General features: G+C 39.2%; 1 protein-coding gene and 1 long non-coding RNA gene across 2 annotated transcripts in view; one reads left to right on the top strand and one right to left on the bottom strand.

Moving 5' to 3' along the window:
• TET2 (tet methylcytosine dioxygenase 2) overlaps nucleotides 1-7,905 on the bottom strand; it is a 151,958-nt gene extending 144,053 nt beyond the window's left edge. Inside the window, 1 exon segment of the mRNA XM_069094685.1 lies at nucleotides 7,761-7,905. The gene's annotated coding sequence lies outside the window, so the exon portion shown is untranslated.
• LOC138166222 (uncharacterized) overlaps nucleotides 7,782-8,777 on the top strand; it is a 50,686-nt gene continuing 49,690 nt past the window's right edge. The window contains exon 1 of the long non-coding RNA XR_011169572.1: nucleotides 7,782-7,903. This is a non-coding gene — a long non-coding RNA (uncharacterized lncRNA). The remainder of the gene's footprint in view (nucleotides 7,904-8,777) is intronic.

Genomic DNA, 8,777 nt, shown 5'->3' with positions numbered 1-8,777 from the left:
CTCTCTCTCTCTCTCTCTCTCTCTCTCTCTCTGTCTCTGTCTCTCTCCTTCTCTCTCTCTTCCTCCCTTCTCTCTCTCTCCTCCCCCGCCTCAGCCAACACATAGTGTCTTATGACTATAAACCCTAGATCTATAAGCATAAAACATGATTCTCCTGCCTAATAACTTTAGGCAAAAATTCTCTAACCAAGAAAGGTACATGCCTATTTTTTTTCTCCCCTTGAGCATGCTGAATCTTACACTTCATTCATTTGTGGAAAGTGGATGTGAAAATATCAGCTGACATCAAAGATTCCTAACTCACTTGAAACTAGAATTCATCTCTATGGGATTAATAGTTCAAGAAGTCAAGACAATGAGATTTAAAATTCCTGGCATGGCAGATAAGAGTCAAAAGGTACTTTGCACTCAAACCTGTTGGGTAACTTTTTGAAAATACCATAGACTAAGAACTGAAGAACCTTATACAGATGTATTTTCTATTCTATTGCCTATAAATTGTGTAAAACCCAATTCTGATAAAACTAAGGTTTCAAAAGAGAAAATAGAAGGGAGAAAAGTAAGATCATGGAACTATTTCTCTTATAGAAAATGCTGAAACTGTCTCAATTTTTTAAATATTCCATTTTAAAAATATGTTCCCTAAAACAAGAGATTATTTTAGATTTTCAAATATACCATGGAACATTCCTTGGTGAGTGATATAATTGAAAAAACCTCGTGTTTGCAATCAAATGCTTCCGGTTCAGACATTTTGAAACATTTTTTCAAAGGATTTTTAAAAATAACAACAACAACGAAACTTTAAGACTCTTCTTTTAATTCCACTGCATGGTAGTTTCTAGACATGGTCCTAGCTTGAATTTACATGATGGTATGAATGCAGACTTTCATTATACACACATACACATATTATTATAAAACAAAAGGAGACTTTGGCATAAAACAAATCTAGAAGTTTTAGCTAAAAACTAATACACAAAATTTCTCTTTATGCTACCCAAATTCAAATTCCCTAGTGTCCCTATAGATACCTACTAAAGTTTTGCACACCTTTGACTATCTACAGCCCATCAAGACTCTAGTCTAGTGTTTATAAACACTATTACTATATTTGTGCAACCACATGGCAAACAAAGAGCATCCTGACCCAAACATTTCTAGACTTGGTAAGTATTGGCATCATGTAGATCACTAGCCAAATCCCTTTTCAATATCACTCTATTTCTCTCTTTTGCCAGAACTCCTATAGTCTGAAATAGAATTCTATTTGATCAAGTACCCTGAAGATGATTTATAATTTTGATTTTAAGAAGATTCAATAGCATCAGGTGAAAACATAAATATGTAATCAAATCAAGCAAGTACTTATGGCTGTCATGCAACTGTTTCTTTTTGCTTTTTGAGAATAAAATCATTTTTGGTGAAAAAATTAGTAATATTGAGGATTTGTAGTTGTTGAACATGAAATTTCTTAGGTTAAATAAAATTTTTCTGAGCCACTAAAGTAAGAATCTAATTTTGTAAAGATATTGTTTTGAACATGGGTTATATCACTTGGAGTCATTACAAAAGGTCAAAGTTATTGATTATTCATTGAAAGATTCCATGCACTTACACAGACAACTGTTTCATCAGTTATCTGAACTGATATCTACTAAATGCATAACCTCGTGCAGTTACAGAAAGATCTTTTCATTCCCAGACATAGTAAACTGTTTTTTGTGTGATTCTTGCCCATTAAAATGAAGCCATTTTAAACTACATACAAACATTATTGACCTACAATTTCTTAACCATATTCATTCCAAACAATATGTACAACTTTCCCATATGGTACATGAGGTATTTCCTGAAAATTAGCATCTTGATTTAATTACATCTACTTTCTTGGTCTTTCTTTTATTCCATATAATCTTGTAAAAATTCTCATAAAGATCAAAACCAAAATGATTGTTTTACTAAATTGCTAAACTATTTTACCTATACTATTGCAAATGGAAGCATTATTTTGAACATTAATGTTTTGAATTTAACAGGTTTCCTATGTAAAAAGTACTTTAAATAAACTATTAGCTCTACATTAATGTATATATTTGGAAGGAATGAAATTATAGTCATATAGCTAAATTTCTGTGGACAGTAAGCTGCTATTTGTCCCTTAAAAAAAGAGTCTAGCAGCAGATAATTAAATTTTTGCTTGATTTCTCTCTATGAAAAATTTCAATTTAAAGGAATTTTTTCAAAGCTAGACATCCTATGTGTCCTCTTCCCTACATAAGGAACAGCTTAAAATTTAAGTTACTTATCCAGTCTACAAGTTCATTCAATCAAGTATTTACTGACATCTAACCTGCAGAATATTGCATTCAACACAGTGAAAGAATAAAATGTTACATGAGGGCAGGCACTTCATCATCTAAGAAAAGAATCCTTTAGGGCGGCTGGGTGGCAGTGAATAGAGCATCTGCCCTGGAGTCAGCAGGACTTTAGTTCAAATCCAAACCCAGACACTTAACACTTACTAGCTGTATGACCTTGGGCAAGTCATTTAACTCCAATTGCCCCGCCTTCTCCCCTCCAAAAAGACACAAAAAAGAATCTTTTGACACCTATTAACTTATAAAATGTACTGTATTTTCAGTAAAGCAATTTTATGACCATTTATGTTCATCCTAGTTCAATTTCTAGTTTTTTCCCTTTCAGGCCTACTTCCAATGATCCCCCTTTTTTTGGGAACTGTCAGTGAAATACTGGGCTTGGAACTTCCTAAAATGTAACACACCATTGCAAAAATCTTAAAAAAAAACCCAAAACCCTGAGATAATAGACAATTCTTGACATTTGACATGTTACTCTTTTGAAATCTGAAACATTTAAATACTAGCTTCTGGGCAAGTAGAAACACTGTAGCTGAGAAAATTTACCTTTTGGGATTTGGTCATTGAAACTTATTTCATTTGAAACAAGCCTATCTGCCTTCCTCAAGTCAGGAATTAACAGGAATACAGAACTGAATCAGAATCAGAATCACACTGGAATTGTGATGGACACCCAATTCTGTATTTAGCTTTATAACAAAAAGCATTCCCATACATTCTTTCTGTCAATACAAGACCTTGTTTCTTTCTTTTCTAAAATCTTTTCCTCACACCACATACAGAATGAGCAGAAATACTACTGTCCAGCACTTTAAAAAGATGTCAGGCTACACTGAACACTGGCAGAGAGCCAAGAGAGCAATCAGAGATCTGGACCAAGTAAATACTGTATATTTGGCAAAATGATTTGTGGCTGTGTTCTTCAGCACAGCATCCAAGATAACCACCAGCTCCACTTGAAAGTTGGCAACTTGGTTCTACCACTGTTAAAGCTCCAATTGTAAAAGTTGGATTGTGAGATAGCTTGCTGCTGCTGGCTTTGCTGTTGCTACCACACTGTTAACAGCTACTGTGCAGCCCTGGAATAGTTGGTGAAGGACTTATTTTGACAAACCAACACTTTACAGATGAAGTTTTGTCAAGTTCCCATGACAAGAGGCTGTTTAGCATGTTGTTTTCCTTCCTGAAAAATGAAGAAGTTTATTGCTAAAAATATAGATGACTGGATAAACCCTATTCAAAGAAGTTAACATTGAACACAAATAAAAACAAAAAAAAATTGAAGAAAAGAATTTATCAACTTTACTACCTCAGAAAAGTGTTTCTGAGGCTATCAGTGTCAATACTCTTTGATGATAAGACTTTGAAACTTCAGGTTGGCTGGTATGATGGAAAAAGCCCTGAGCTTGAAGTGAGAAAATCTGGGATTCAATCCCAGCCCTGAAGATGACAGCTGTGTGGACATTGAACTGAGAAGTAATGTAGGAGAGTGGAAAGGATACTCAAATGGTAGTCAGAAGACTCAAGTTCAAACCCAAGGCCATTTGTGTGGCCTTGGGGAAGTCTCCTTGTCTCTGAGTCTCATCCATAAGTTGGGGTAGGGTTGGTGGAGAAGTGGCTTAGATACCCTTTAAGTCCCTTCCAGCTCAAAGCTTCTACAATTCTTTGTGATATCTGTGTTTTGGGCCAAATTGTGACCTCTCTGAGCCCCAGCTCTTCATCTGTAAAGCAGGGATTTTAATACCAGCCTCACCTTAGGATCAAATAAGATAATGTGTGTAAAGTGAAGAGCTTTTTGAATGAAAATTGTGGTTGCTACATTTTGGAATGCAGTGTTTCCTAGAAAATTAGAGTTTTTGCCTGTTGGAAATACTTGAAATACAGAATTGTCTAGGTATCTTTGTAATGAAGACAGACCAAAAAAAAAGGGGCGGGGAGGGGGGGGAGCTCCTACAATACTGACACGTTGATTACAGCATGGAAATAATGTTTGGCTGGATAGGTAGAGGAATTCTACCATGGACAACTGAAACCAAAACATTTAAATGACCTATTTCTTTCATAATTCAGTTCTAGTGTCAACAAAGGACCTTGGAAATCTGTCATAAAAACTCCTCAGCAGGTGCACGTTCCTAGTTCTTTAAGTAATGTTGACATAATATCCAGGACCAGGCCCCCACTCCCATCAAAATAGCAGGCTTCCCTCTTGCTCTAGCACAGGCAACAACAAAATGCCAGACCCAGCTATAATGGACAAACAAATCTGGCCAATTTTCAGATAAGCAAAGCAAGTATGACTTTTCTTACCATAGTTCATTGATATTATATATTAGCAATTAGGTCAACGAAAGTGTAATACATGATATAATAGTTTTAGTTACAAGGTGACCTCTTGTTAACTGCTCCTCCCTTGTCATAAAAAGTAATTTTCTCAATAGTTTTTCACATTGAATAATAGTAACTCTATTGCTCCTATTTTTCTTGGTCACATGTAAAAAGTGCAGCAATTGTCCTGCATATACCTTGAAAGGGGGCATTTGAGGTAATGTTTCCTATGGATAGGTTATTTTGTCTATGATGATTTGAATAATTTATTAATGCTTACCATACAAAACATAAAGTGTGAATATTTTGTTCAAAGCATTTGGTCTCTCTCTCTCTCTCTTTCTCTCTCTCTCTTTCTCTTTCTATCTCTCCTTCTTCATCTATAAGGGGCACCTTATCCAGGATCAATTAGTGAATGCTTTCAGCATGAAATGAACTGCATAAAATAACAAGAAAATCTGAGTTTGATGACAGGACAGGAGCAAATCCAGATGTCCAGACTCGAATTTATCCAAACCAGATGGTTGTGCATTTATCCTTTTCATTTCAGAATAAAGAATCTATTATTAATAAGCCAAGTGGAGGGAAAGTCCCACAACAATTGAAAAGTTCTCCAAGAAAATTGCAGGTATGTCTCAAGACTAAAGAAACCACCAAGTTTTAGGAATTTAGGAAGCTTATAAATTTCAATGTAGTAATTAACCATAGTTTTCCTCTACAAAGGGAATGTTCCTAATAGTCATGCTACAACTAAAGAAACTATCTTTACTTCTCTAACCCTTAGGTTTGTTTTTTAAATCAGTCTCTGAAGTCTCTAAAGTATAATTAAATTCTATTGGGGTTTAAAAAGGATTTCCCCACCATAAATTGTGTTTAACTTCTGTAGATATGAACTGCACCCACCCCTATCATCTGAGAGAATCTTCTACGTGTGTGTATATATGTCACTGTTTTAGTAGAAATTTACCTGTTTCTAGAAGATCATGATAGAAGGACTTACAAGTGAAATAACATGGAGAAACATCTTTGTGTATTTAAGGGGATATGTGCTAATTACTTTACATTCTGATCAAAACCTGAGCAGAATCTTTCAAACTTCAGTTTAACACTCTGACCCATAATCATTAACACCTCTGGTCTGAATGACTTTTGCCAACAGTCTTCCTTGTTTTATAATCCACAGCCCCAGTGAAAGTGTCCCCATGAAATACACAAGCAAATACAGGAGAAACCCACTCCACCCTCATCCTTTGCAGTATTTCAACCTGCCATTAAAATGTAAATGTAATGGCCTCATTAGCCGGTAAACAATACCCAATGGTTCCCCTTTTTCTTTTAGGCTAAGGACAATGTCTCTTCTTCTAGGCAATTCCCAATGTCCTGGTCAAAGAAATGCACAGGGACCCAGGTCTTCCCTGCCTCAATCCTAGATCATTCATTGTTTAGTGGGACTCGATTTGTCATTTGCATACCATCCATGATAGGGACTGAAATGTGACTTTGGGTTTTAAATCGGTAGATACATGTTAGAGTACCCTGCTAGGCTATTCTCAACAATGTTTGACTTACACAGGGGCACATGTGAAAACGACTTACTAAATTTTAATCAAGTAATTGGGGGATGGGAGAAGAGGTTACTTTTACTAAGTCTTAAGCACTGATTGAAGAGAGAGAGAGCACTGAAATGTTAATGAAAAGAAATCCTTGTAGCCAAATGATTTTTAAAAATAGCTAAGTAGGTTTTGAACCATCTCCACTAGATTACCCAGCACACATTTCCCCTCCTTATTAGAGGTTCCGGACTCTATAATCATATTAACACAATTTTTTTAAGGAACACCAGGGGACAAGTCCCAGTGAAAAGATTCGGTAAGATGACCAAATGTGTTTCAGATGGGGGGGAGGGGGAAGCAGGAAAAAAAAAAGGAAGGGTCTGCTACAAATCTTCTTTCCACTTCTCTCTTTCTCCCCTAGGATTGGGTTTCATTTCCTTCAGTGCCCCTGACCTTGCAGTTTCAAACTCTACAATCTTCTTCTGCCTCCCCCTTCCCCCCACCTTTCTGTCTCCCCCTCCCCCCTTCCCCTTTGACTGCGCCTGCCTTTGTGTCTGCCTGTCACTTACCGGTGAACCAAATGAAAGCTGATTCAGGAGCAGCACAAAGCCAGCAAAACAGACTTTCACACACAAATTCTCTCACACAGATTCTCCAAAAGCTGGACCGCGCAGCCGGGGACCAATGCTAATATATCTATCTGGGACTGAGAAGGGTGGCTTTTGTTGATGCTGCTGCTGGTGGTGGTGGTGGAGGTGGGAGTCAAAGAAACTCCTGTCTGATATCTCACTCAGCACCTCCATAAACCCCCTCAGACTCGAAAAACCAAACCAACCCCTCAAAAGGTCTCCCTAGTCCACCACCTCCAACGTGCTTTTTAAGAAAATCCACTGTGAGTGAGGGGGCGAGGGGAAGGTGGAAACCGATAAATGCAAACCATCCACCAAAGGGAAAAGAAAAAACACCCCGATCAGTAGTGGCTCTAGTGTGTAGATTTCAACAAGAGAGGAGTTTACAGGCTTACACTTACATAATGGGGGGGTGGTGGTGGTGGTGGTATTAAACAGAAAAGTAGCACGCTCCCCCTCCCCTTGAACTTTTTTTTTTCTTTTTTGGAAAGAAACAAAGAAAAGGAAAGAAAAAACACACACACACACTCACACACTCACACTTTCCTGTAGCTAAAATAGCCAGGGGACTCTGCTCCTGGGAGACAGGACAGTAAGTTAGTTTTCTAGGGGGGCGACACAGGCAGGCAGGAGGGGGAGAGGTGAAACGGGACTGCAGGTTTTTTGGGGGTAAATTTTTTGTAAAACTCTATTTGTCAGCCATGTTGAAGAGGCTTCAGTAAATTCTGAAGCTTCCCTCTTCCCTCTTTACATTTGGAGGCTGCCACTGAAGGCTTGGCTCGCCAGCACCCCGGAGAAGCCCGACAGACACGGAGGGGAGGAGGAGGAGGAGGAAAGGGAGAGTTTCGCGGCAGTAAGAGAAGCGCTCTGACCTCTTTTTTTCTGTCCCCTCAGCCTTGCAGAAATCCAGCAGATGCAGCCGGGGCTCCTTTCTAACAAATCCTAAAGGGCAGCCATCTTGCTTCCTTCTGCTTCTCTACGAAAGCAGCCTAGCCTCCGCATCAATATTCATAAGGTAGTTTGACGTCTGTTCTCATGGCTTGATGAAGCCTCCGTGTTGCTGGTCGGCAGCGCCGAGGGAGCGGACGTGACTCGCATGCGAACCGACGGGTCCTTTAAGCGCGCCCTAGATGCTGCTGCTGCTGTCTCTGCTGAGGCTGCTTTCTGTGCTGCTGCTGCTGCTCATGTCTGCCTCTGTCTCTGCTGCTGCTGCAGCTTCTGCTTGATCACCGCCTGCCTTCTCCTCCTCCTCCTCTCCTCCTTCTCTCCTCCTCCTCCTCTGTAGCCGCCGCGGCTGCTAAGGAACGCTCAGCCCCGCTGCGTCTCTGTTGGCCGGCTAGGGCGCTGTAAATCAGTTGCCCACCGAGGGGCTTCTGCACAAAGACTCACAATATTTTTGGGTGCTGTACAATAGGGCGAATAAGTACAGGAGAGGGCTGCCCTAAAGCTATGGAGTGGAGTAGGAAAAAGTAATGGGCATGGATAGCTCGTGAGTGTGAGTGTCTATGTGTGTGAGAGTGTGTATGTGAGTGTGTGTGTAACTCTCCCGCTGCTGCTGCTGCTGAACAGCAGTTTCACTGTGATAGATGTTGCCGAGAGATTTCACTTTTGTACTGTATTGCCCCGCTTCAGCAGCCTGGAGGAGGAGGAGAAAGGGAGGAAGGGAAGGATGGCGGAGGCATGTGTCAAAGGGAATAATAATGCACTTTTTCTTTAACTAAGGACTTCCCACTCCCCTTTCAGTCTCCACTTCCTTCATTTGCATGGACACATGCTTACTTTCTCTCCTCTTCTTTCGCTTTCCTTCACTTTGCTTTTTTCAACAAAAGTTTTCCCCATCACTCCCGCATCAACTGAAGAGTTCTTTTTTTTTTTTTTTTTTTTTTTTT

The sequence above is a fragment of the Petaurus breviceps genome, unplaced genomic scaffold, assembly GCF_028583685.1.
Source record: "Petaurus breviceps papuanus isolate PSGF00001 unplaced genomic scaffold, PetGlider_PUasm1.0 126, whole genome shotgun sequence".
NCBI lineage: Eukaryota > Metazoa > Chordata > Mammalia > Diprotodontia > Petauridae > Petaurus > Petaurus breviceps.
The sequence above is the reverse complement of the archived record's forward strand: the minus strand, read 5'-3'. Positions and strand labels throughout refer to the sequence as shown.